Raw genomic sequence first — 23,426 nt, 5'->3', positions numbered from 1 at the left:
GGAAGAGGGAGTTTATCTGGGGCCGACGCCCAGGGTGTGGCGGAGAGACGATCTGGGAAGGCTCCTCTTCCCTGCCCCCTCCGACGCTGGCCGGGGGCTCGCCACGCTACCAGCCCCGTCAGAGATCAGTGGGGAGAGTGGGATTGTAGGCCAGTCCACAGGCCCCGGGGTGCCCCGTGTTGAGGTAAGCAAATAGCACGCGTAATAACTTCGTATAGCATACATTATACGAAGTTATACGAACTTTCTTGTATTTTCCCTATTTTTGTAAATGAGCCCTAGCTACTTTCATAATCAGCAAAAACAAAATATTTTTTAGAGAAAGAAATAACAATCAATATTGCCTTACTTAATAAAGAACTTCTTTTTCTTATTTTGAAAGTGAATCCATGTGCCTAATAAAGTTGGGATAACATACATCATTTCTAAGCCTAAACAATTCAAGAATGCATTTTATATACAGTTGTCCAAAGATACCTTCCTGAAATCTACTCTTTAAAATCCATACACTGGAAGGTCACAGGCAGTAAACTAATCACTAAATTAAATTATCTTCACTTTCCCTGACCTCTTGTGGCACTTGGAATTAGAGACAGATTTAAAATTTTTAAATAAAAACCTATCCTTCCTCCTTTGAAACTCTTGCTTTTATTCTTTGATTTCCCAGCAACAGTATATTCTTAGTTCAGTCACTTTATCCCTGTAACATCCCCAACAAATGAATTCTCTCTCACTCTATTGAACCCTTGTGTTCCAGCGACTGGGATGGATAAGGGTGATAAAAGAAACTAAGGCATCATCTCAATCATCTAGGAACTCATAGTAGTTGAGATAAGAAATAAATGGCTATGACACCAGACAGAATTAATGGTAACTGACTCAGAGGCTACTCTGATCTGACTGGGTCCCCCCAAATTCATATATTGAAACTTAATTGCCAATGTGATAGTATCAAGAAGCGAGGCTTTTAGGAGGTGATTAAATCAGGGGAGCTTTGTCCGTGTGAAAGGGATTATTACCTTATAAAGGAGGCTTCACCCAGTGTTTGCCCCTTTTGCCCTTCCGCCTTCTGCCATGTGAGTACAAAGAGCTCAAGACACCATCTTGGAAGCAGAGACTGAGCCCTTGTCATACCCTGAACATGCTGGTGCCTTGATCTTGGACTTCTCAGCCTCCATAATTGTGAGCAATAAGTTTATGTTCTTTATAAATTACCCAGTTTCAGGTATTTTGTTATAGCAGCAGAAATGGACTATAACAGATGCACAGGCAAAAAAAAAAAAGGGGGGGGGGGAATTCAGAGAAAAAAACCAAGAATCAGAATGGCGTCCTGAAGGGGGTATCACGAAGGATGTCCAGAATTTATACATGCAGAGCTGATGTGGGGAAGGGTGGCAATGTGCATAAAAGGAACAGTATCTTTTATATAGATTTCCTCATCTTTTGGCCTTGGCCACTAATATGTTTTCTGGCCTTCAGGATCGATCCTCCATTAAATATTTTGCATAATTTCCATAAAATATCATTTTTATCCTATGATTAAAATCCTAGTAAAAATCTTCAATAACTCCCGATTTTTTAAACAAAAAAATAATCTGCTTTTATTAAAAGTACATTATGATTGGATATTAAACGTACATCCCACACTGTAGTACAAGGATTGATTTTGTGCAACCACACAGATTTTTCTACTTTTTTCAATTATGCCATGTTCTGGTCACTCTCTTACTTTTCAAGAAATTCTCTAAAACTACTCTGTTAAACACTTTCAGAACTGAAGGATCATGTAGTATGTTTATTTGGTATGTCACCTATACCTAACCTACTATGTGTTCAATTAGAAATCATGTTGAAAATTTTAATTAGACAGTGATAAAAGCTGGTTTGAAAGAGTTCTCCTGAGTTGCTCCTCAAAGATTGCTTTGGTCTTAGTATGAATTAAAATTGAAAAAGATTAACATTTTCTGTGTTATTTCTCTCTCTCTCTCTCTTTTTGTACAATTCTGCACAAAAATATAATGTTCTGTTTATGAAGTCAAAACAAGTTTATAAGTTATTTTATTTATGTTTGAGTTTTCAAGTCACGAGAAAGATGATACTTTTTAAAGCATGGCTTCTAAACTGAGGTATGACAATTTAAGAGTCATTCCTTTGGTAAGAAAATTCATTGCTCATACCAAATCTTGCAGTCATAATAGTGTTGTTCTAGGGGAAACAATTTCCAGGAATTGCATTTACTTGCTAAGACCACTGTCTGTTTCATCAGACTAAGCTTTAGAATAACTTTTAAAGTGAGCTTTCCATTCTTCCACATAAGAAGAGAAACTAAACAGAAAAATCTCAGTTCAGAGAAAAAGCTACTCAAAAGTCAAACTAGAAGCCCAATTTCACTAACTCAGTAAGTACTAAATTGAAATCTGTGGGGAAAGGTTAATATAGTATGGATCCCTTCAGCTTTATAATCAATATTGATGTTTTCTGCAGAAGTGTAGAGAAAATGAAAGTTTCTACAAAAAGAGAAAAAAATGCAAACGGACTATGAAGGAAATCATGTGGAGAGTTCTTAAGGATCAAGGTTACCAAACAGAAAAAAAGCTTTAGCAGATTGTGAAGATAAAGAGGGTGCAGCAGGGATCAAAGCCAATGATAGTGAAGAAGGTATTAACACAGGCACCTTCCTTTTAGGAGAGGAAAAGAGCAGAGAACACGGAAAACTATCGGTTCTGAGTTCTCCATTGCAGTACTTGAAAGCTCAGAACGGAATCCAGATTCACTGATCAATTGTTTCAACACATTTGAAAATGTGGTGCAAGAGTTCATTGTGAAACTGAATAAAATGCGTAATAAATTTCTTTTATCTTATAATAGAGAATACAGAATTATGCCTTTATTTCATAAAAACATACCACATTGTAAGCTTTATTAGCTGTAATTTCACCACTCGAACTCATTCCTTCTTCCCTCCCTCCCTCCCTTCTCCTGTCCTTCTTCCTTCCCTCCTTCCCTTCCTTTCCTTTTCACACTAACTAAATTTGTAATGCCCCCACCCACCTGCTTTGACATCATTGTTTAACCTTGTTTTCCATTTCTGAGATAAGGATACTTAGCACATCTGAGCAGTGGAACTTTGAAATTAACATTTCAGCTAAAGTCTATCATGAAAAGCATCAAGTATGCTGCTCTGGGGAAACTAAACCTTTGGAGACCTCCTGCCTCCCAGTAACAAAGCTTCCTGATCCTTGAGTTTGGAAACAGGGAAAAGGAATGACATTTTCTGCAATGCATCTCTAACATGAACAATTCTTGCTTCCAAGTGAGGTCCTCAAATTTATTCTTGCTAGACTGATTTTGTTTTAGAATTTGTTTTAGTAAACAAACACAAAAGGAACCTAGCAAATATTCTTATCTTAGTTTACCAGCAAAGTTTCAGCAGTGTGAAAAAAAAAAAAAAAAAAAAAAAAAAACCCCCTGCCTGATGTTTTGCTTGACATTGAAATGTGAGAAAGCATGTTGGTTGTACTTGAGTAATTTAAGAAATTCTATTTATCATGCTGTAGGGAAAAATAATCATGAAAAAATAAAGAAATGGGAAAGTTATTTTTCAAAAAATTTAGAGGCCATTTTAGGAGAAAAGTTACAAGTTACATATTTAATGTAAGTTATGATTATAACAATATACTGTAATAAAAGTTATGTGAATGTGGTCTCTCTCTCTCTCTCTTTCTAAAAACATCTTATTGTACTGTACTCACCTGTTTGTGGACCACAGTTAACTGTGGGTGACTGAAGCCACTGAAAGTGAAACCATGGATAAGGTGGAATATTGTAATAAGATTCTGAATATTTTTGAAAACTTGCTTTAGCCAGAGAGCTGTCAGTTGCAGAAATAATGAGAAGCTCACCTTGTTTGGAACAGATTTTGGAATATGAGGTATACCAGGAATCCAAACCTTAACATTTTGGGGGCTTCTTTACTAATAAAGATGAATGCTTTCTTTTTTAAATAAATTATTCCCTTCCACATTTTTATTTCTTCATGTGCTTATTTCTTATAAAGAAGAGTGTCAGGACCTTGCAGTACATAATGTGTCAAACTTACTATTTCTAATAGTCAAATCAATTGCACATATATAGCTCATAATTCAAGTCCTACATCTGAGATCAAACAAAAAACAGAAATGCCACTTCATTATTTTTTTTTTAAAGCAAAAGTATGGAATTGGAACAGTGTCTGCAACCCAGTATCAATGGTCTTTTCAGTCTTGGAAACAGACATTTTGGAGCCTATTGGTACTAACTAATCACCATTAGCAAAATATAAAGTTTGAAGGATATGCAAGACTGAGAGAAATTGATAGTAGACTGACATAGCTTTCACACTCTTTTTAACATTGCTCAGACTCTAAAGAATCTGCACTGGAACATCTAACCACTGTGACTAGGATGCTGTGAATCCCGTGAAAATATACTATTTTAGTGGCTATAATGGAATGCCACCAAAAAGAAAAAGAAAAGAAAATGAGAATAAGAATGATGCTTTCCAGCTCAAATCCTTTTAACTTTGTAAAAAATTAAAAGTAAACAGTGCAAATTGACATTAGTTGGAGAAAAGGAAATACCTTCTTTGTGTCACATGCTCTCTTTGTCTTTCCATATCTGTGGTAAGCAGAATTCTCAGATGGCTCCTGAGACTCCACCCATGCCCACGTATGTGCCCTATGTAACTCTTTTCCCCTTGAAAGACTATGATGGCTTGTGCTGTGTGGCAAAAGTGAGGGATTTTTCATATGCAGTGAAGGCCCCAAATCAGCGGTATTTGAATTAATCAAAAGGGAGAGTATCCTGGGCGGGCCTGACTTAAAGCCCTTAAAGCAGACTAAGACCTTCCTGAGGCGAGAGAAATGTTCTCCTACTGGCCTTGAAGAAGCAAATAATCATGTCGTTATAAACTGCCTATGGAAGGGGCGCATTCAGGAACTGGGAGTCTCAGGCATACAACTTCCAGGAATTGAATTTCTGCCAAAAATCTGAAACAGCTTGGAAAAAAGGCCCAAGTTCTTTTCTGCAGTCCAGTTCATACTTTATGGCCTTGAGACACCCTGCGGGGAGGACCCAGTTAGGCTGTGCCTGGGTTCTCGACTCATCAAAACCATGAGATCATAAAGCATGTTCTGTTATAAGCCACTTGCTCACTCCTTAACTCCTCACCCTGCACCCTGCAAGTAAACTTCCGATTCCAGCCCTCTGATGAAAAGAGGCTTTTCAAGGTCACTAATGAGCTCTAAATCCGCTGGCCTTTCCTCAGGCATAATCTCCCGTGATCTATTTGCAGCATTTGCCATGCCTGGACGCTTACGTCTCTAATTATTTCTTCTTATGGTCAAAAATGAAAAAAATAAGTTGGATCACACTCTATGCCTCAAAGCCCACAGACGATTATGGTTTGCAAAATAAAGAATGATCTGCTTAGCAAAGCAAGAAAGGTTCTCAGAAAATGAGGTCACATGCTTTCTCTTCCAACCTTATCACTCAATGTATTTTACAATCTAATCACACCAACCTCACTGTTGACCACAAAACTCTGTGATGGTACTCATGTCATTCAGAACAGAATGACTTCCTAATAATTCTCTGGTTATGCAAATCCTTCTCTGGCTCAAGGCATTATTCAAAGGCCACCTCTCTTAACTCCTTTTCTGTCATTCTCATACCAGTCCTCCTTCCTCTGAGCCTAGCTTGCTTGTACCTCTCTTTAATACCTAGTTCATTATGCCTGTACTAAAATTTATTTTGCTTAACATTTTTGAGACTCTTTACTTGCCTATATAATTGGGATCATAAATGTATACCTAACACGGTTATTATGAGAAATAATTGATCAAATTATAATTCAATGTACAGATGAGGGCCTGTACTAAGCACTCAAGAAAACGTTGGTAATGGTGATGATGATGACAATGTTCGCTCCTTCTCCACACTAGACTGAAAACAGTATAAGAGCACATTGCATGCTTTAGCCATTTTTGTTTCTCCCAAACTTCAGGCAGTATGTTTAAAATTTTTCTTCTGAATTGAATTGACTACTGTTTTTTAGAAACTCTCTCTTTATTTAGGTTCCATGACACTCCACTGTTCTGCTTTACTTTCTGACAGCTTTCATCTCTTGATCAATTTCTCTGCTCATTCATAAGTTTTGCATTTTAAGAATACATTTTTTTCTCTCTTTCCCCCCCTGCATACATTCTTATTAATGATAAAGATCCACTTTCACAACCTAAACTTATATGTGGTCAACTCCCAAATCTCAATTTCTCATGCTGAACTCTCTCTCGCATTCCCCACTCCTTAGATGGCATGATTCTGGAATGGTTACCCAGCCTCCCTGGAATTATTTTTCATTTTCTCTTTCCTACACATCCTCAGACCCAGTTGTAGTGCTGGTCAACAGTACGTACATGGAGCCTGTCGCATCTGTACTTTCCTTTTCCTAGCAATTTAGGCTTTCATTATCTTGCTTTAGTGTTCCTTCAGTTGCCTCCTTCCTGCCTCATCCCTCTCTCCAGGTTCTCTCTTCACAGTCTATCCTACCCACACATTGCTGCCAGATTGATGTTCCCATAACAAAACTATAATTATGTTCCTTTCAAGTTTGAACATCCTGAATAGTTCCTGGCTCCTCTTTAACTATTAAATAAAGTTTGAATTTCTTAGCCTGATATTGATGGCTCTCTCTAACCTAATTCCAAATTTTTATTTTATTTTAATTATTTTTTATTGTGAATATTCATGAGATATAAAGCTAATTGTCACCCCTCGTGCCCAAGTTGTGAGGGCCAGATTCCTACTGGCAGCATGCCCATTACACCTAATTCCAAATTCCTCTTTGATGACTTTTTTACACATCTCTTAAGTTTCAGCATGTGTCACATTTTTATATTGTTGTTGTTTCCATTCATATCTTACTTCTATTAGATTATAAGACTGATGACTTATTCTATTTTGTATCTCACTTTCAAGTTGTTCATCCATGCCACACACATTTAGTGATGCCTATGCATTGTAAGGCATATAGCATGTAGTTGGAAGTCTGTAAAAATGGGTCAAACTCTGAAGTTATTGTCTAGGAACTTGAAGTCTAGTAAGGAAGAAGAAATATGAGCATAATAATAATACTTTGTAGAATATAATATGTATATTAAATGAGTAATACTGGTATTCAGAAGGAGCTTTATAGAAGAGCTAACATTTGAACTGAGCCTTAATCTTTTAGGATAGAGAGGCTCAGATATTCAGAGAAGGAGATAATGGCATTTCAAACATAAGAACATCATGGACTAAGGTAAAAAGATATATACAACGAAACAGTGACTAGTTCAGTTCACCCATAATATTGGGTAGTTAAAAGACAGACGACAAAGACGTTGGAAAGGTAGGTTGGGGCTAGACCAGAGAGAGGCTTGAATGCCAAATAAAAGAGTCAGTGAAGAGGGCTGTACTAAGAGGTTTCTGAATAAGGGACTTGCATATTCAGAGCTGGGCCTCAAGAAGAATCATCTGAAAGATTTATGTACAGTGGAACTGGCCACGAGTAGAAAATGGTTGTGGGAAGACCTCTTAGGAGACTCTGAGAACTGTCACATAGATGAGGGCCCAAACCAGAGCAGTGGCAGTAGAAATGAAGAGGAGAGAGAGGACAAAGAATGAGGCAACATGACTTGTTAACTAGTTAAACAAGGGAGACAAAAAGTAGGAAGAATCAAAGATGATGCTACGGTTTTGAGCATCAGGGTAGGAACTAAACACTATTGGGAAAAAAGGTGAGTTTGGTTTTGTATATACTGAATTTCCATTGCAAATGGAATATACAGATGAATAGATCTGAAAGAGAGCTTTAAAAATGGATTTCACTGTAGCTTTATTTTGCATTTCCCTGCTGACTAAGAATGTTGAACATCTTCACATGAACTTATCAATTGCTTATATCTTCTTCATTAAGTGTCTATTCAAATCTTTTGCTCATTTTTGTATTGAGTTGTTAGAGTTTTTCTAAAAATATATTCTGGAAATAACTTCTTTGTCAAATACATTGTGGTGATTCTCTTCTGGTCTGTGACTTGCCTTTTTATTTTAGTAATGGTGTATATGGAAAAGCAAAAGTCTTTACTTTTGAAGAAGTCAAATTTATCAAGTTATTCTTTTACAGTTAATTCTTTTGGTGTCCTTTTAAGAAAATCTTTGCCTAAATCAAGGTCATGAAAGTATCTCCTATGTTTTTTTCTAGAAGTTTTATAGTTCTTGTACATTTAAGTTTACAATCCATTTTGAGTTACTGAGAAATTGCACATTAAAAAACACAATGATATACCCTACACCCCTACTAGGATGATAAAAATTAAAAATCTGACAATTCCAAGTGTTGACAAGGATGTAGAACAACTGGAACTCTCAAAAATCACTAGAAGAGATGTAAATAATGCAATCACTTTAGAAAACTGTCAGGATTTTTTTCTTTTCTTTTTTTAATAAAGTAAAATAAATACTTAGTATATTACCTAGCAATTCCACACCTAGGTAATTCCCGAGAGAAATAAAAACATAAACCTATGTCCACTCAAAGACTTCTGTAAGAATATTTACAGCAACTTTATTCTTAAGAGCCCCAAACTGGAAACAACCTAAATGTCCATCAACAGATAAATGAATAAGCAAATTGTGGATATCTTTATAATGAAATACTACTCAGCAATATAAAGGAATGCACTAGTGAAATATACAGGAACATGATAAATCTCAAAAATATTATACAAAGTGAAAGAAATCATGCAGAAAAGAAACCACAGTGCATGGTCCATTTTTATGAAATGCTAAAACAGTTAAACTAATTTATACTGACAGAAAGCAGACCAATTACTACCTAGAACCAGAAGTGGTAAGGTAGGAATTGCTAGAAAGGGACTAGAGGCAACTTTTTGGGGTGATGATTATATTGCATATATATGTCAAGATGCATAGAACTGTACATTTGCAATGGGTGCTTCTTATTGTATGTAAACCATTCTTCAGTAAAGGTAATATAATAAAGGAGCAGAATTCAATAGAGCCATCAAGGCTGGGGATTGAGTTTTGAGTATGATTTAGCTAAAGATATTTTTGAAAATTCTGAACTTATGAAGAAACCGTAGAGGTATAAGAGTGCCAGAGGTAGATCCTTGGAGAGTACCTACCTGTACGCAACTGGAAGAGGCAGAGAGAAAGGGAAAGAATGTTCAAAAAGAAAGGAAGAGCATTAGAGAATAGCATGTTAGAACTCAAGTGAGAAGAGAGTTTCAGTAAGGGTAAGGTGCATGGCATAGGGTACCTTGTACATATAAGTCCAATTGTTCCTGGCTGAATGAATGGCCCAGTCAAGTAATGCAGAGAGAGGCAAAGCTGCATCAATCTCCAGTGGAAGATAAAAGCAGTAGAACCGACTCTGGGAAACTGCCTATATGATTTCCTGTAATTGAAGCAGTGCTTAACTTTTGCAAAGCTTATTAAACTCAAACTCTTATGGAAGTACCCTGGCTTTCACGTCAGTAGCCCTGGTGTTATAGCTTGAGACTACTTATTGCAAAAGAGCAAAACAGATTCACCACTGATGAGGACCTGGAAGGCAGCCAGGTAAATCTCATTAGGGCCACATTAGCAGATCTGGAAAATAGAGATGGATGGATGAAAGCAGCTGTGAAAAGGTAAAGTGACAGGGAACAGTCCAATCAGTGTGGGCTGAAGGCCACGCTGAAGCACCACTTCAGTGATATCCACAGTTGTGGTGTCATCGGCAACAACAGTCACAGAAGGAGTAAACTGCTGTCCTTTGTGTGCCTCACAGGGTGAAGAAGAGAGACTCACATAAGTTTCCCATGGACAGCTACTTACCAAAGCAAACTTCACAAAAGTACATTGCAGGAAAAGCCACTGTAATAACATTTCCAGATATCTTTTGAACTCTCTCAGTGAAAGCACTGGAATGGGGCTGTGTTAAATAGCAATTGTCATATGAAATGAGCTTATCTTGTTTCCTAGGCATTCCAATACAATATAATATTTTTAAAACTAACAGATGAAACTAGTACTGAGTCTCCACTTGAATAAAAATGCTTGTGGGAAGGGCCGTTTACCCGGAGGATCAATTTAGTGGCTGCTTGTGTCTTGACTCTAAATGAGATTGGGCTGCTGGCAGGGCAAAGGGAATAAAACAACCAAGGAACATTTGGAGTCAGCACAGGCAAGGAGAAAAACAACAACAACAGAGAACAGAAGATGACGATAGTAAAGAAAGGTCAAGGAAAGGGGGAAAAAAATAAAAGGAGAGTATATTAGTCCATTTCTGTTGCATATAACAGAGTACTGGAAACTGGATAATTTATTAAGAAATAAAATTTATTTCTTACAGTTTTGGAGGCTGGGAAGTCTGAAATTCAGGGAGCACATCTGCTGAGGGCGTTCTTCAATTGTGGTGACTCTACAGTGACCAGGATGTCACATGGCAAGAATGGGCTGAACAGGAGTGAGCTAAGCTTCTAAGCTTCTCACTCACTCTCCTTATAAAGCAACCATGACTGCCCATTAAAACAGCAATGGATAAATCCATGCATGATGATACAGTCCTCACAATCTAATCACCTCTTAAAGGCCCCACCTTTTGATGACCATGATAGGATTTCCCACCCTATTAATACTGTTACAATAGAGATTAAGTTCCAATACATAAACTTTTGGGGGACACATCTGACCTATAGCAGAGAGGGAGAAAAAGAACAGATAGATTGTAAAGTATGGAGTGGTTGAGGTCAAAGCAAAATGGCCCTGGAAGGTTGCATACCTTTGTTGAATATCACTTTTGATTATTATGGTCTCTCTCACTCTTTTCCAGTAAGGGCCCATTGGAAGTCCTTTTCTTGGTAACTCAATTCTGATTATCAGGAAACTTCGGGCTAAAGGAGAATAATAATTCTGCCTCATATGTGCTGTGACGGGAGAAATAAAGATGAAAAGATAGTGTCCCTGGCCTCGAGAAGATTACATAGTATTAAGAGACAAAAATGCAAACAGATAAGTAAAATATAAAGTAAAAATTGTAAGCCTATGCAAAGTACAAACTTATTACAGAGGAGGCATTGCTGATTAAGAGTAGATTAGGAGGTTGGTAGCATGAGGACAGAAAGTGCTTTAAACAGCAGTAGAGCTCTGAACAATAACTAGAAGAAGCCCAGGTAGACAAGTAGTGGCAAGCAAGGAATTGCAGGCAGAGGAGACAGTTTATATAAAGATCTGGAAGCATGCAACACTATGGGTAATAAATTCAGTAACTGTAAGACGTTCTGTCCTGCTGGAATGAGCTGTGTGAGGGCGAATAGTTGGAGATGAGGCTGGAACATATACAAGAACCATATCAAATCATGTTATAAGAAGCCATCGATGTCTTGCTAAGACATTTTAATTTAGACGTCCTTCTGGCAGAAAAATTCTGAGTCCGGAATGCTATTGAGGCCAAGAAACAAGTTAAAATTGTGTGCTTTGATTTAGTTCCCTAGCATGGCATATACAGCCTAGCACATAGTAGGTACTGTATAAATATGCACTAGAAGTTTATGAATTTTGAATACGGCCAACATTATTTTACATTCTTTTGAACACTTCATGTATATTAACACTTTATTGCACCTTCCTAAAGGTAAGTATTATTATTATTCTTATTTTACAGAGAGATTACATGATTTGCCCAAGGTCATACACTGGTAATTGTGGAGTCAGGATTTTGAACCCAGGCACCTTGTACTATAAACCACCTCACATCACAGCCTCTCACCACAGCAAACAAGGCTACCTGGGTTAGTCACTAACATTGGGCCAGAGCTTCTGAGTGATTAATACAGCATTATGGACAAAGTACTAACACTTTTGGTCTACTGAAGTGTACCAAAGAATTTAGGGAGTAATGTTTACATGATTATAACAGCAGTCTTTTAAATTCACAACAGTTTCCTGATTTTAAAGAATCTAACTCAAATTCTTATGAAAATGATATCATTGCAATAAAACTTTACTTTCAGAACATTAAACAATATGACTCAGTCATAAATTATTACCCTCAGATCCCGGCTATCTTCTACGTTTCTGTGAACAGGTACACACTACCTTCAGAAAATGGCATATTTATCAGTCAAATATATTTCTATTGTTGGAAGTCTACTAGCGCCTTTTTTTTTTTTAAACTTGTATGTGTGAAAACAGCTTGAAAAGGAAGAGAAAAAAGGAGAGGGTTCAAGTGGTTTTCAAATTTCTCCAGGGCAGCAGTTTCAGTGAAAGTGCTGCTTGGTGAGAAAATCTTTAAATGGTCCAACATTTTCTTAATTTTCATTTCAAAGTTATCTAAGTTCACTCAAAAGGCAGTCTGGGGAGGCGCATGGACTCAGAAGATACCAAGTTCAAATCCCTTTATTATAGAATTCTCCTAAATGAATATCAAAACAAAGAAAAATAAAGCCAAGTGCTAAAAATATAATGGTACATCACATAATTTCCCTCTGGTTTCTGCTTCTAAGTTCTTTATCCTATTTAATAGAAACTGGCACAAACCTGACAGGTCAGCAGCGCAGTAAAAGATCTACATCGTCATTAGAGTGGGAAGAAAACAGCAGTGTCCCAGCTTCTCTCGCTCTGCTGTTTTCTTTATAGATTTGCTTTTATAGTCCGGCTTTGCTTAGTGAAAATATAACCTCTATTTTGCAATGTTACTGCTATGTGGTAAGAAATAGACTTTTAAAGATATTTTAAAATGTATTTATATGTTTGTATAGTATTTCAGCAAAGTAATTTCTGAGCTACTTTAAATATAGTTCCAAAATATTATTCATTCCCCTTGTTTCCCTCAGGTGTGTTTACTTAATATCTTTGAAGTGCTGATGGAATGTAGCTAAATAAGGTTTAGAAACTTAGCTGGGATCTGAATTCACTTGGTGGCTTTATGAGTTTACCTTTACTTGATATTACCTATGCTTTAGAAGTTTATAAAATCCCTCAAAACTAGTTCATTTTAAAAGATATGAATTTCTTGGGGGAATTTTCTGCATAATAGGCTTACAAGAGGGAAACAAAATCAAGGACACATACGAACATCCTTCCAGAAACACAACATCACATAACATGTACTTTTGCTGGGTTTCCACTTTGAATATAGGATGTTGATGGAGTTTTATTGCACACTTGTTTTTTAAAATCAGTATTATACACAATGTCCCAATTTTTAACACATATTTTTTAATATTCTTTTTCCTATCTCAGAGTGGAAATAATAGACTACATCCCCATATAATATAATTTAAAAAAATCAATAAAATGTGCTAAGTATAATATAAGGGAGAAATAAAAAGATAGTAATTTATAATAAAAGTTTGTATTTCAGTACAAAAATCTTCAGAAGACAGTAGAAAATACAATGAAGTCATCAAATGCTTGCAACTACTAAAAACGATGTTTAGATTTAGAGAAGAAAGACAATCAGAAGATTTTTTAAAAACCAGGAGAAAAAGATTAGGGTTAAGTAGACATTAGAATAAATTCTAAACTATTCAGTGTATATGAGAGCCATACAAAAATACTTTGTGTTTATATGTAAAATAGTTCTATGTTCAGATCATTATAAACAGGGTTTCCCTCTACATGCATATCCTAGAGAGATTTTGAAATTTGTGTAGGATGCAAAACAATTCTTTGTTGTGTCAAACTATCCCACACGTTGAGGATAAGTAGGCTCCTGGGTCCAGGCCCTCTTAATTCCAGGAGCTACCCCTCCCCCCATATTTTTAACTTACTAAAAATGGCCCAACAAATATCTACAATATCTCTTAGGAGGTAGTGCCAATTCTATGAGGAACTAATGCTTTAGATGAACCAAACAGACTTTCTGCCATAGGATCAAGTGTTTAATGGTAACTCTTAAAACATGCACAATATTCACATACATGCACATATTTCCTATATTTTGAATCAGAATTAAACTAAAACTATAAACAAAATAAGATGATGAAATAAACTAAAGCCTTATAAATTTAGGTTTCTATGTAATATATAATTTAAACAAAGAGATCCTTGACTAAAAGGTTTGAAAACTGTTGCTTTCTAGATCACAGTTTCTTCCAGCATGGCATAAGGCCCACACCCATATAATGTTAATTTTGTAGTTTGATATCTATACTTTTATTTGTAGTATGAATTAATCTAGTCTCAACCTTCCCTCCTGCCCCCACCCTTTTATCTGCCTCATACACTGGAATAAGAGCTTTACTCTTGCTCATAACCCCAACACAGTGCCCAGCAGATCCCAATTTTATTAGGGTTTCTGGCGTCAGACACTTTTTAAGGTATGGGGGATTCAAAGATGTGTAAGAAAGGTCCTTGCCTCTGAGGAATGTACATTTCAGTGAGAAAGACAGGCAGAAACCCCCAGATAACCAAGACAGTGAGAGATTTGAATGAAGAGTTTTGAAAGGTTGGAGAAAGACTCATATAATTCTGCCTCGGGAAATGAGAGAACTTCTCATCCAAGTGGTGACATCTGAGTTGGCTCTCGAATGATAAAAACAGTGAATCAGAGTTAGTGCAGAAAGCGAATCCGGGGAGAGAGAAAAATCAGGAGAGGACACTGGAGTAGGAATGTGCCGGTTGGTTTTGAGATGTGTTTCAGGAGGAGAATTCACAGGACTTGAATGCGAGTATAGAACTGATGGTGAAGTAGCTTTGGGAACCAAGGACGATAGTGAGATTTTCATATTTGAATGCTAGGTGAATGAGATTGCCTAGGGAGAGCATGTAGAATAAGAATGGAATAGGATTAAAAATGAAACTTTGGAAAGGAAGGATCTCTACCACTTAAGGGAATGAAAGACAATGGAAAAGATGCAACAGTCAATGAAAAAGAATAAGGAGGGGAGGAAGGAAGAAGAGGAAAGGAAAGTGGAGTTCTAGAACTCAAGAATTTTGAGAAGATGGCAGTCAATATTGATAACGATGCAGAAATATCTGACCAAATGAAGATTGATAATAATCCTCTTAATTGTGAGTGAGGAAGTACTTGGTGAGTTCAGTGAAAACAATTTTAATAGTACATGAAGGATGCAAATCAGAGTGTAAGAGGTTGAGTTGAAGAAATACATAGCAGGGCCTAGGTTATGTTTTTTAATAAGTTTGGTAAAGATGTGAAGGTGGAAGATAGAATGGTAGCTTGAGGGGGAAGATAGGTCAAGGGAAAAAAGTTTCAGAGCATGGAAGATTTGTATTTCTTAAGCACCTGCTGTGCGTGGGATTTTGCAAGGCACTTTCAGATATGTGAGCCTTGAGCATATGTGTAGGTTAAAGAGGATGAAGGAGTAAGAAAATGAAACTACAGGAGGAAAAAAAAAAAGAAGGAAAATTTGAAGAGATGATTGGACGAGGAAACTCCAAGAAGGAATTCACTTTCCCCAGTACAGGCATCACTGGAGTGGGTTTAAAGAACACAATGCACATATATCTGGGCTGCAAAGTTTCTGGAATTTTCTCAACTTGGGTGACTGACCTGAAGAGAGGGCTTTTTTGAAATAAAAATAAGATTTGTTAAAATGACAGCTTAAGTTTAATGATAGCTGACATTTATAGAGTGCTTACTCTGTGCCAGATAGTCTAAGTACGTCAAATGCATTGATGCCTTTACCCCAAAACCATCTGATAGGAGTATTTTTTTTTTGCTCCCATTTTATACAGGAGGAAACTGATATACAGAAAGAGTAATTAACATGAAAAGTAACAACACCAGTATGCACTGGAGTTAGAATTTGAACTCACAGTCTATGTCCAGAGCTCGTGTTTTTAATTCCTATATTAAGCTGTCTGTCCAATAACATTTCTGCAAGAATTACACAACTACTGTTAGTCCACTTGCCCTTATTTTGGACTAATATTCAGGTTCTGGCTATTTGGCTTTCTGCTGAGCTTAAGGTGCACTCTACTTCAAGAAGCTCATGAATATCATAACCCTAATCACAGCTATTTGGATGGCATGAGTTCATGCTTTACAAACCAACCCAAGCCCTAGTCATATTAAAATCAAAGTTGCAAAATAAAGAGACATTCTCAAAACCCTTGTCTGCTTCATTTAGATAACAGTGTGCAGAATGAATTGAAAGATAAAAATGCTCAACATTTACCATTTTCTTTTCCTTTTTTTATTTTAAGCCCTGTGGTGTTATAAATGATATCATCAGGCAATTTGGTTTGAATATGTTCCATGCTGGACTGTGCAGATTTCCCAACTAATGACATGCATACTCCTTTGCCATTGTGACACCTCTCTTCTTACAAGTGGGAATTTCAAGTGACAGACTAAAGCTGTTTGCTATCAATTTTGCAAAAAAACACATCTGCCAGATAGCCAAGATTTAGTTCAGAGACCAAAATCGATTAATATTCTAATTTGTTACCTGTCATTAGCAGTCACGCTATATTATGCCAAGTCAAAAGTGATAACCTTTATATAACATATGCTCCAAAAGGAATTTGATTTTAGGAATATGTTTATTTCTGTTTAGTGCTTCTATATATAAATCCCATTGAAAATTTCAATTACACAGGCAGTAAAAATTGTGATGGATTAAAATGAAAGTATAAATATGCCCTGTTACATATTTTTAATAAAACTGCATGGCTGTCTTTATGATGTAGTTTTTTTCCCCTAACAATTATTTACCACACCATTTTAAGAACTCGGGTATTCTCTTTTCTTCCTGTTAAATCAAGGAAAGTGCTGGCAACATAGTAATTTTTATAGGTGTTACTCAGATCTGATATTCCGTTAAGTTCCTGATCAAAAGCAAATCTTCATGGAAGAGCAGACTGATTACCTGGTCTGATTTCCAGTGCCCAATAAAGGGACATAATAATGTGACAGTAGCTTAGGAAGGAATGAGACGAGGTTAGCCATGGAAATGAAAGAAAGGAGAGTTTCACAGATTTTTTTTCAGCTGATTGTTTTCCTACTGGTGAACAGAGAGGAAGAAAAGTAATAGGTAGCTGTAAGTGGGAAAGGCAAAAAGACGGAGGAGTTGTGATTATAAAGATTGTAATAATTTGCTTTTTCAATGTGAATTACATAGTCAAGCATGGAAATGATGCTTTCCTTAGTGTTTGAAGTGTGAAATTTATGCATTAATAATATGTTTGGATATGTCAGCATCTTAAAACCTCAAACTCTAAGAGGGGTGGCTCATGATACAAGTTGAATTGACATTCATTCATTCATTCATCCATTCATCAAATACATAGTGAGTGCCTCATATATGTCAGACACAGCACAAGGGATATAACTATGCATAGAACAGACCCAAGTTATTGCTGTTACAGAGCTTACATTATTTCAGAAGGAGACAGAGCAATTTAAAACTAAATAATAAAATATATGTTATCGTATATGGTGCTAAGTAATATAATGAGAAATAGAGCTAAGGTGGGGGACAGGAAATGTGGGCAAATATGGGGTGACATGAATGGGTTGAGATTTTAAATAGTGTGGTTGGGGAAGTCCTAAGAAGATGACACTGGGCAAAGACCTAAAGGAGATGAGTGAATGAGTTATATTAATATATGGGGAATATTCCTGTCTCACAGTTATCAACCTTGCCATGTGTCTCATATTGTGTACTCTTCCAGAAAAGTAGATAGTGTTGAAGACAGGGAAGATACACTTTTAATATTACGGAGTGCATTACCTTCTCTGCTTTCCTATAACATATTTGTCTTAAAGCAAATATTTTGATAAAATATTCTGTAAGTGGAAGTCTGCACCTATAATATATGCACTTAGTTTCTGCCTGGTAGTTATGACCTCAGAGTTACATCAAAAGTAACTGGAGTTTGTGTATCAGTCCGTTAGCTTAGTAGCAAAGCAAGGAAGAGAACTTAGGTCTTGGGTTTCCCATCCTAGGGCTCAAGGTATTGGGCCGTCTCCATCTCTGGTCAGTTATAAATCTTCCTGCTGAGAATGGCAATTACTGACAACTGTGCTAAGAACATGCCTCAGGTGAACTTGAATTTGTTAAAAGTGAATGGACAAATCAACAAGTTGCTAATTATTGATGGATAAGAAGTTGATTTCTTGTACTTTTCTTTTAGTTTTTCAGTGTCCTTATGAAATAATTCTCTTATACATTTTTATAAATCTGTCATCTGGATTATTACAACAGCTTGCTTTATCTTCTGCCCTTGACTCTCTAAGTCCATTTTCAACACTATTGCAAGAACAATCTTTAAAAAGACTTAAGTCAAATCATGGGACACCTCTGGTCAAAAATGCTCAAAAAGGCATTTTATTTCACTCAGAGTAAAATTCAAGCTTCTCAGAGCGACCCTCAAGGCCCCACATGACATAGCTTCTGCTACATACAAATTTATCTTTTGCTACCCTCAACCTTGTTCATTTGGCTTCTTGCTGTTCCAGGCTGATTCTTGCCTAAGGTCCTTTGTTCTATTTGCCAGGTTTTATGACAGCTTCCTCCTCCACTTCCCTCAATTTTTCTTTTGAAGGAAACCTGCCCTGATCATCTTAAAAATAACAACCTTTTGCTCTCTACTCCTTTCTATATTCTATTGACTGTCTTCTATTTTTCCTTACATCGTTTATCACCACATAACATACTATATATATATATATTTACCTCTTTATTGATTTATTACTTCTTTTCTCCATTAGAGTATAAGCTCTGTGAGGGCTCAAACCTTTGAGCCCTTGACACTTAAAAAAGTGTCTAGTACATAATAAGTGCTCAAACTTGAAGAAAAATGATCAACCTGCAGTTTAAGATTCAAATTAATTGTCACCAAGATTGGAGCAGAGCATGATGGCAGAGTAGGACTCTTCAGCAATCATCCCCCAACAGAAACATCAATTTGAAGATCTATCCATACATAAAAATACCTTCACAAGAGCTAAGAAAACCAGGTGAGAGATCAGAGTACCTGGTTATAGCACAATAATAAAGAAAAAATGCTTTGGCTCAGGCAGCACAGCACAGAGAGATGTATCATCTGCTTTGGGGAAAGAAAGGAAACTGAGTACAGGACTTTGCCTTGGACTCAACACTGGGCCTGCCACAGTAAAACCCAGCAGTGGGCAGACTCCCACAGCCCTAAAACCCAGGCTGGTACTCGTGGACTAAGCCTCTAGACCCACCCTGGTGCCAGGTAGGACCACATAACCTAGGCTTCAGGCTTGCAGGCAGGACTTGATCTCAGGCCTGCACCACCACTGTGCAGAGATCAGGGGCCTTGGGCTCTGAATAGTCTTCAGCAGCAGTCAGTTCTCAGCGGCAGGCAGCCATCAGTGGCCCATGGCATCAAGCACCCCAGTGCTGCTGCACCAACCACATCTGCCCTGAGCTTTTGGTCTGCTCCAGTGCCATGCCTACCATAGTGAGCCCCAGGCTTCTAGCAGCACTGCACTATCTGCAACTGCACTGGTCTTCTGGTGCATCCCAAAGCCACACTTATCACAGTGTTTTCCCAGACAAAGCCAGTCTATGAAGAGTGGAATGAGTACCTACTTTTTCAAATACACAGACACATGGCCACAAGGATTAAGAACAATTAGGAAAACATGACAGCACCAAACAGACAAAATAAGGTGCCAATGACTGACCCTGAAAAAATCAAGATGTATGAACTGCCTGAGAACACACAAAATAACTGTTTTAAGGAAGCTCAGCAAACTTTAACAAAATAGAGAGAAATAATTAGAAAAAGAAAAAAAAAAAAAAAAAAAAAGGAAAAAAAGTGACCTGAGTAGGAGATTTAATAGGGAGATTGAAATAAAAATACTAAACAGGAATGCTGAAGCTGAAAAATACAATGAATGAAATAAAAGTGCAATAGAAAGCACTAATGGCAGAATTGATCAAGCAGAAGAAAGAATATGTGAATTCAAAGATAGGTTATTTGAAAATATATGGTCAGAGGAGGAAAAAATAATAAAAAGAATGAAGAAAGCTTGTAAGATTTATGGGACAGCATCAAAAGAGCAAGTGTTTGAGTCATAGAATTTAAAGATGGAGAAGAAACAAATAAAAGGGTAGTTTATTTAAAGAAATACTAGCACAAAACTTTCTAAACCTAAATATCCAGATACAGGAAGGTCAAAGTCTCCAATCAAATCCAATCCTAATAAGACTACTCCAAGATATATTGTTATTAAACTGTCCAAGATCAAAGAGAGAGAGGATTCTGAAATCATCAAGAAAAAATAAATGACGTATAAGGGAGTTCTGATACAGCTAACAGCAGACTTCTCAGCAGAAACATTATAGTCCAGGAGAGAGTAGAAGGATATATTCAAAGAACTAGAGGAAAAAAAAGTGTGAAACACGCATAGTATAGCCAGCAAAGTTGTCCTTCAGAAATAAAAGAGAGAAAAAGACTTCCCCTGACCAACAAAAACTGAGGGAGTTCATCATCACCAGATGTACTATTAAAATTGTTTTCACTGAACTCACCAAGTACTTCCTCACTTACAAAAAATGCTAAAGGGACTTCTTCAAGCAGAAAAAAAAAGTTACTAACGAGTAACACAAAAATGTCATAAGTATAAGACTCAGTGGTAAAGGTATATACACAGTCATATTCAGAATACTCTAATACTGTAATGGTGTGTAAATTACTTATATCTTCAGCATAAATGTTAAAAGGCAAAACAATTAAAAATAATAATTAAGCTACAATAATTTAAGGGATAGGCAATACAAAAAGATGTAAATTGTGACATCAAACTTTTAAAATGGGGGAAAGTAGAATAAAAGTGTAGAGTTTTTTTTATCAAAGTTAATTTTTATCAGCTTAAAATAATCTGTTATAAGATTTTTTTGTAAGCCTCATGGTAATCACAAAGCAAAATCTGTAGTTGATATGCAAAAAATAAATGCAAAGAATCAAAATATTTCACTAGAGAAATCACTTAGCCACTAAGGAAGAGAGCAATAGAGGAAGAAAATAACAAAGCATCTACAAAGCAACTAGAAAACAATGAACAAAATGGTGGTAGTAATTCCTTACCTATCAATAATTGCCTTGAATGTAAATGGATTAAATTCTCCATTCAAAGCCAGACAAAGACACTACACAAAAAGAAAATTACAGGCCAATATTCCTGATGAATGTAGATACAAAAATCTTCAACAGTACACTAACAAACTGAATTCAACAACACATTAAAAAGATCATGCACCAGATAAAATGGGATTCATCCTAGGGATGCATGGATATGTCCAACATACATAAATCGATACATCATATTAATATATTATATGATTACATAATAATATTAATGTAAAGAACAAAATTATATGATCACTTCAATATATGCAGAAAAAGAATTTGACAAGATTTACTATCCTTTCATGATAAAAACTCTCAACAAATTAGGTCTAGAAGAAGTGTACCTCAACACAATAAAGATCATATATGACAAACCCACAGCTAACATCATACTTAATGGAGAAAAGTTGAAAGTTTTTTCTCTAAGATCCAGAAAAAGACAAGGATGGCCACTCTTACCACATGGATTCAATATCGTACTGCAGGTCCTAGCCACAGCAATTATGCAAGAGAAGGAAATAAAAGGCATTTAAATTGGAAAGGAAGAAGTTAAATTGTTCTTGTTTGCAGATGACATGATACATATATACAGAAAACCCTAAAGACTCCACAGAAAACCTGTTAGAACTAATACATGAATTCAGTAAAATCGTAGAATACAAAATCAGCACACAAATATCATAGTATTTCTATTCACTAACAGGGAACTCTATGAAAAAGAAATCAAGAAAACAATCCCATTTATATAGCATCAAAAAGAAAAACACAAAACTTAGGAATAAATTTGACTTAAGGAGATGAAAGATCTCTACACTGAAAACTATCAAACACTCATGGAAGAAACTCAGGAAGACAGAAATAAATAGAAAGATATGCTATGTTCATGAATTGGAAGAATTAATATTGTTACAATGGCCATACTACCCGAAGTGATAAACAGATTTAATGCAATCCTTGTCAAAATACCAATAACATTCTTCACAGGAATAGAAAAATAATTTATATGGAACCAAAGACCCTGATAGCCAAAGCAATTTTGAGCAAACAGAGCAAAGCTGTAGGCATAACATTACCTGATTTCAGAACATACTGCAAAATTATAGAACCCAAACAGCATGATCCTAGCATAAAGACAAAAGACAGACATATAGACCAAGGGAAGAGAATAGAGAGCTCACAAATAAATTCACTCAACAGCCAACTTAGTTTCAGCAAAGGATCTGAGAATACACAGAGGGGAAAGGACAGTCTCTTCAACAGTGTTGAGAAAACTGGATACACACATGGTGAAATAACATTAGACACTTATCTCACACCTTATACAAAAATCAACTCAAATGTGTTAAAGACTTAAATGAAACTAAGAAGCTATTAGAAGAAAACAGGGAGAAAAGCTCCAAGACATTGGTCTGGGTGATGACTTTTTGGATATAACCTCAATAACACAGGCAATAAAAGTGAAAATAGACAAATGAGATTACATCAAACCAAAATGTTTCTGCACAGCAGAGGAAACAGTCGAAGAGTGAAGAGACAACCTACAGAATGGGATAAAATATTTGCAAACTATACATCTGTTACAGGGTTAAAACCCAAATTATATAAGGAACTTAAACAACTTAATAGCATGAAAACAAATAACGAGTAAAAAATTGGCAAAGGACTTGAATAATTATTTCTCAAAAGATGACACACAAATGGCCAATTGGTATATGAAAAAATGCTCACCATCACTATCATCAGGGAAATGCAAATTAAAACTGCATAGAGCTATCACCTCATACTTGTTAGAATGTCTATTGTCAAAAAGAAAAAAAAATAACAAGTATTGGTAAAGATGTGGAAAAATGGGAACCTCTACACACTGTTGGTGAGAATGTAAATTAGTACAGCCATTATGAAGACAGTATGGAGGTTTCTCAAAAATTTAAAAATAGGGGCCGGCCCGGTGGCGCACTGCTACAGTGCGCCACTTGGGAGTGTGGCGGTGCTCCCGCCGAGGGTTCGGATCCCACATACAGACCGGCCGCTCACTGGCTGAGCGAGGTGCGGGCGCGACACTGAGGGTTGCGGTCCGTTGCCGGACACGGAAAAAGACAAAAAGGAAAAAAAAAACTTAAAAATAGGGGCCGGCCCGGTGGCGCACTGCTACAGTGCGCCACTTGGGAGTGTGGGGGTGCTCCCGCCGAGGGTTCGGATCCCACATACAGACCGGCCGCTCACTGGCTGAGCGAGGTGCGGGCGCAATACTGAGGGTTGCGGTCCGTTGC

Source organism: Galeopterus variegatus, unplaced genomic scaffold (genome assembly GCF_000696425.1).
Source record: "Galeopterus variegatus unplaced genomic scaffold, G_variegatus-3.0.2 Scaffold246, whole genome shotgun sequence".
In the NCBI taxonomy this organism is placed as follows: domain Eukaryota; kingdom Metazoa; phylum Chordata; class Mammalia; order Dermoptera; family Cynocephalidae; genus Galeopterus; species Galeopterus variegatus.
This window is presented reverse-complemented; position numbering follows the sequence as displayed.